Source organism: Chaetura pelagica, unplaced genomic scaffold (genome assembly GCF_000747805.2).
Source record: "Chaetura pelagica isolate M959 unplaced genomic scaffold, ChaPel_1.0 scaffold249, whole genome shotgun sequence".
Classification (NCBI taxonomy): domain Eukaryota; kingdom Metazoa; phylum Chordata; class Aves; order Apodiformes; family Apodidae; genus Chaetura; species Chaetura pelagica.
Genome location: NW_009954538.1, coordinates 1310822 through 1316190, shown reverse-complemented (window position 1 = coordinate 1316190; position 5369 = coordinate 1310822). Strand labels below are relative to the sequence as shown.

General features: G+C 40.9%; 1 protein-coding gene across 1 annotated transcript in view; it reads left to right on the top strand.

Moving 5' to 3' along the window:
- The first annotated feature begins 5297 nt into the window (after positions 1 to 5297).
- Positions 5298 to 5369, top strand: part of HNF1A (HNF1 homeobox A) — a 15961-nt gene continuing 15889 nt past the window's right edge. The window contains exon 1 of the mRNA XM_010004822.1: positions 5298 to 5369. This exon is cut by the window's right edge and continues 423 nt beyond it. The gene's annotated coding sequence lies outside the window, so the exon portion shown is untranslated.

The following is a 5369-nucleotide window of genomic DNA, read 5'->3' as shown; positions in this document are numbered from 1 at the left end:
TTGTTCTTTTTATGTTTGGAGGGGTAGTTCCCAGAGCCAAGTGTGGTGGAGAAAAATCAGATTGAAGTACTGGCTACAAAAGAGTCCTCATCTCCAGCTTGCTTAAATGTCAGTAGATGACATTTAGCTAACTATGTCTTGGTTCTGCTGTAATGAAGGTGGAAAGAGAACCCAAATAGCTTCATGTAGTCAAATCACTTTTCAGGAAGGGACGTGACAGGTATAGTTGTCAACCTTGCTTGGGTTTGGGAGGAACAAATAGCATGGAAATGAGCAGAAAGGGAAGGCAAAACCAAAATTTTTTTTAAATGAGGTTTTTATAGTATAGCTCAGAGCTTTGCTAGGCTCTTCTGCTTGGAAGATTCCTGTGGGAGTCCCCTCGATAAAAATAATTAAAATGTGAACTGACCAGTAAGTGTGACACGGTTCTCTTCACTACCACCTAGTGGGAAACTCCTTCATTAACTGAACTCCAGAGCTGCTCCTGCTCTCCAATCTCATCCTCACCCTGAGTAAGTGAAGGGGGAAACAGATGGATGACCATGAAGAAGGATGCAGTCCTGTTTCCCCACACAGGAAAAGGAATGTAGAGAGACCACCTATAATTTAAACCCATCATGCCCTGTGGCATTATCACACCATGCCTCCTAGTTCTGCATCCAGGCAGGTTCTTAATGGTTGTTACACCTTAGCCTGAGTTTCACTGAGGATCCCAAAGCTTAACTAATGTTGTCTTTGGAGATAAAACATTTGTTCTTCTGAATGCAACTGACTCCTACAAACAGTGGTAAGAAGAAACTTGTCAAGTTACTCCAGTGTCTCAGTCAAAGGTGACCTTGCTCCCTTGGCTCTGAAAGTTCTGGTTGTTCTGCTTCTGATTGTACTACTGAAAACAAGGAAGGAGGCACCGCCAAAAAAAAAATAAAATCAAAACCCAGCTTCCTTCTCTGTAAAATCACACATTTGCTATTATACATTTTCAATAAACACTACTAAATTAAAATGTAAATAGGTATATATTTGGAACATTAAAACTGTATTTAAGTGAGTCATTTCCCACTGAGATGCCTGGGGTTTGTACAAATAACTGAAATCCAACTCTCTGAAAACAATATATAAATCACAATTATCTCAGATTTTTCACACTCCCATTGTGCCATTTGGGATCAAGCTCCTAATGCACAAATAATATCACTTTTGGTACTCATGTAGCTTTTGTTTTCCCCAACCTCAGAAATAAGGGTGAATGTTGTAATAATAGCTCTAACATTTCAAGGAAGGGATGATGTTAATATCATTCAGGCCAATAAAGCATTTAACAGTCTAACAGTAAAATGGTAAAGAATTACTAAAATAACCATTTCTCTGTTTCTTTTGCCAATGGAAATTTTATCACTGTATTAATGGAATTATACAGGCTCCCTCTGATAGCACTTCTATCATAAATATATTTAGGTCTTTTTCCTTCTCTCTATGCTCCTTGAAGCCACATTAAACTGCTTTTATCCCAGCAAATTATTTTTCACTATGTACACTTAATAATGGATATAATGATGGAAACATCAAAGGTTAAAACGGTGTTGATACAAGAAGTCAGGCTTTGGGAGTCTATTCTGCCTTCCACTCTATTTACAGGACTGCTGTCCATTACTTTGGTTTTGCCCTAGTGTAATAAGCAGAACACAGACCAGTAAGTCACATATAATAACATCATTCCTATTATGTACCCATTGACACTTTCATGCATTTATTCTCAGTATTAAGTAATCTACAGTTCAACTACTTTATCACATGTAGTAGTGAAGGGTTTACATTGGAAGGGTTCATCAAGACAGACTATTATTTACCAATAAAATAAAATTCTATTAGAGACATCCTTGCCTGGAAGGATGCTGGAGAATGGCAGAAACCCAGTTTTATAAGATAGCTGTCACACAGTGTTACCAGACCATATGCTACTTCAGGAGAAAAGAAGAGATTAATAAAAGAAAATGCACAGAAGTTGCATCTTAGTGTACACAGGACAAGGCAAAGTAGTTGAATATGTTTAAACATCTTTATTAAGCTTGCCATTAAAATAAAAATTTAATTTATTGTGATTACTGCATCCAAACTGATCACTTAATTTAACACTGTTTGCACACCTGCTATTAAGCTGAAAAGTTCAGTGTTATAAAGCTGCTCATGTCTTGTTAGTGAAGCACTGAATTTAAGAGGCCTCACCCACCACATTTGTTACACCTAAGCAAAACCAAATCCTTTTCTTTCAAAGATCTATCCTCCAGGCAAAACCCAAGTGCAGAAAATCCACTTGCAGAAAAATGTGGTCTCTATTATGGCACTCTACAGTTTAGCTCTTGCTCTACTACTAGAACTATAATCTAGCTGGTTAATCTTTGCAACTTCCACCCCTGACCTCTGCTATTCTTAGTACCTCACAACTGCATATTGTGGCACTTGTAATAATCTAAGAAATATCCTGCAATCCTTAGTGCCAGGGTATGAAATAGGAGTTCTGGTTAATTCAATTCTGCTTCCTAAAAGTTCAGTCTGAGTGCCAGGAACTTAAAGCATTTAAGAAACAGTGAAAAGCTCACTGGTTTTCCTGTACTGAGGCTCTGGAACACTGAAGGGAGTGCTGAATCATTCACTAGCACAAGCTGGCAGTGAAGGTAAAGTTGGCAGTGTCCAAGTTTACTTCTCCTTTTGCTAATTGTCCAGGCTCCTCCAGTTTAAAATGGACAACTCTCACAGACCAAGGGAAAAAGTCACTCAGGATAAAGCAGTAGAGAATATTTACCTCCTCAGTATTTGAAAGGTTTCCATATTCATCTAAGGATTCTCCACATGGCATCCAATTGCAGCATTCAGTGAGGTCCTAACGTAACAGAAATGAACATCTGTTTGTTTTATGGACTTGAGAGTTCACTGGTTTCAAGACAGGCTGTTTTGAAAGCCTCTGCGGCTAAAGGTCTTCAAGGCAAGCAAAAGCAACAGCAACAGGACTTCTATGTGAATAAAGAATCTTTGAAACCACATAATACAGACAGATAATTTGTTGCTATGTTATCTTCTCTTTACAGTTTCCCTTCACAAATATTGCTGTTCTTCGTCTAAACTCGATGGTCTGTGTTCCCACCCCCCTTTAAGCATTCAACAGGTGTATATACTAACAGAACACAGATTGGACAATCTTTTTAGGTAAAAACAATGGTTCCATCCTAGTTTAGGTAAAATAAATCACAATGTCAAAGGCAGACACAAATAGACAACAGTATGACAGAATCTTCTGTCATATATTGCAGAAGATCCACAACCTGTTGTCCCTCTTTGCAAAGTCCTTGAGTTATAAGGACATACCAGGCAGACACTACATGTTATGGTTGGATTCTGTAATTACAATTGACAGTTACTGCTATCAGCCAGTATTGTTGGCATGTCCACCTAGGGGAGGAGAAATAAGGAAAACTAATAAAATATAAAATGCATGGAAATTGCATCAAAACATTAATAGAACAATGCCCAAAAAAAAAAAAAGCCTGCTATTCTTTAAGTACCTTTTAAGAGTGTGGAAAAGGAAAAACTAAAGATGTCTTACATTAATGTTCACAATAAAATGTCTTACATGCAATGATTTTATGTGGTATCCACATACTTCTTTTTAGCCACACAGAGTCTTCTGTATCCACCTGAGCTTTTTTAACTCACTGCAGTGAGGGGACCTGGTGCACTGGGTGCAGCCACCACCTGAAACAAAATCTCACAGTTAAAACCAGTCCTGGTGGAAAGGGTCAGCCCAGCAGCCCTGCAGGTCCCTGTGGCTGGAGGGAAGAGAAGGTCCAGTCTGCAAAGGAGCTCTGTCCTTTAACTGCTGACTTGGCATGTTGTCACGTGGGCCCGGAGAGCATGGCTAATGGTGCCCAGGAAGGGAAAACAGGGGCCAAGGTCACTCTGCAGCATTGTCTTGGGACAGTTGGGACATTGTCTCAGTCCTATTAGGCTCCTCCTACCTTGGGCTTAATGCGAGTGTAAAAAGAGAGACAAGTAACTGCTCCCAGGAAACCTCCACTGAGACAACAGTTTTAAATCCTTCTCCTGTTGATAACACAAGAGGAATAATCTTGAGATGCTCATGGATCATCAAGTCCACACATGTATACCAAGTTATTCCCTGATTTAGCCACTCAAAGTAGAGAGACTCAGTTATACATTTTCAGACCAGAAAAGACAATCTAGTCATAAGGAATCCCTAAGAATTGCACTAAATTACTCCAGCTGAGCTAGAAAGTGTGTTTTATGAAGTCACCCAACAGATGGGAGCAGAACCTTAGAGCAGGGCTGGTATGAAGATGGGTTGGATGTAGGTGATCAACGGCAACCACAAGCCTGCCCAGAACGCTTCTCAGAAGCAGCAGGGTAATTGATGATAGAGCAGGGACTTTCAGCACAAACTAACACCCAGGGCTATTCCTTACCATATCCTTAAAGCACAAGCTCAGTGGCCCAAGCCCTTTAAGGCCCAAAATTATGGGGGTGCACTGCTTCTGCTCATCAATTAAGCAACAAACATAGCAAGATATAATGGAGGTGCTAGTATTTGCATACCAAGACACTCAAGAAGCCAAAGGCAGAAGTGAAAAAGTGATTTAATACTTGATGCTCTGCCACAGAAGTCAACTGGAACTCCAGTACATCCTGTGAGTCTTGGGAACACTGATAACACACACCCAGTGGTCACACTTCTCTGCTGGGTGGTTGCAAAAAGGCTAGTGAAGCTGCCAGTAGAGCTTTCAATCAGCCCAAAGCCTTTGGCAAGGGCTGAGTCTGGCTGAATCTCACCACTGCCAAAGCTCTGCAACCTTCCAATGGCAGCACCTTCTGAACCATGCACAGCCAAGCACACCTCTTCCTTATGGCTACTCCACCACCTGTCTCCTCCAAAATTAACGCAGCCAGAAATAAGCCACATTTCTCCATCCTAATTTTCCTCCTTTTTTTCCCATAGCCTATTTTTCCATGCTGCAGACCTTCTACCCCTTCATTTTACTCTCCTTCTCTCTGCTGCTTCCCTCCCTTTCCCCCTCCCCCTGCTTTCTCTCCCTCTGCACTTTGTGAACTGCTGCTGCAGTGCTGAAGTCCAAAGTTCAGTAACTTGCTAAGCACACAGATAAATATGAACCTTGGAGAATTTACATTGCTCCAATGTAAACAGATAGCCAAGGGTCCCTTTATCAGCACTGGCTCAGGACAGTCGTGGGGGGTCTGAAGTGGCTCAATTTTGTATTTTGTTTTTTTTTGGGGGGTGTAAAGGCGGGAGGCTGTGCTGTGCCCACTCTCCTGACAGTCGGGCGTGTTACCTCAGGAACATG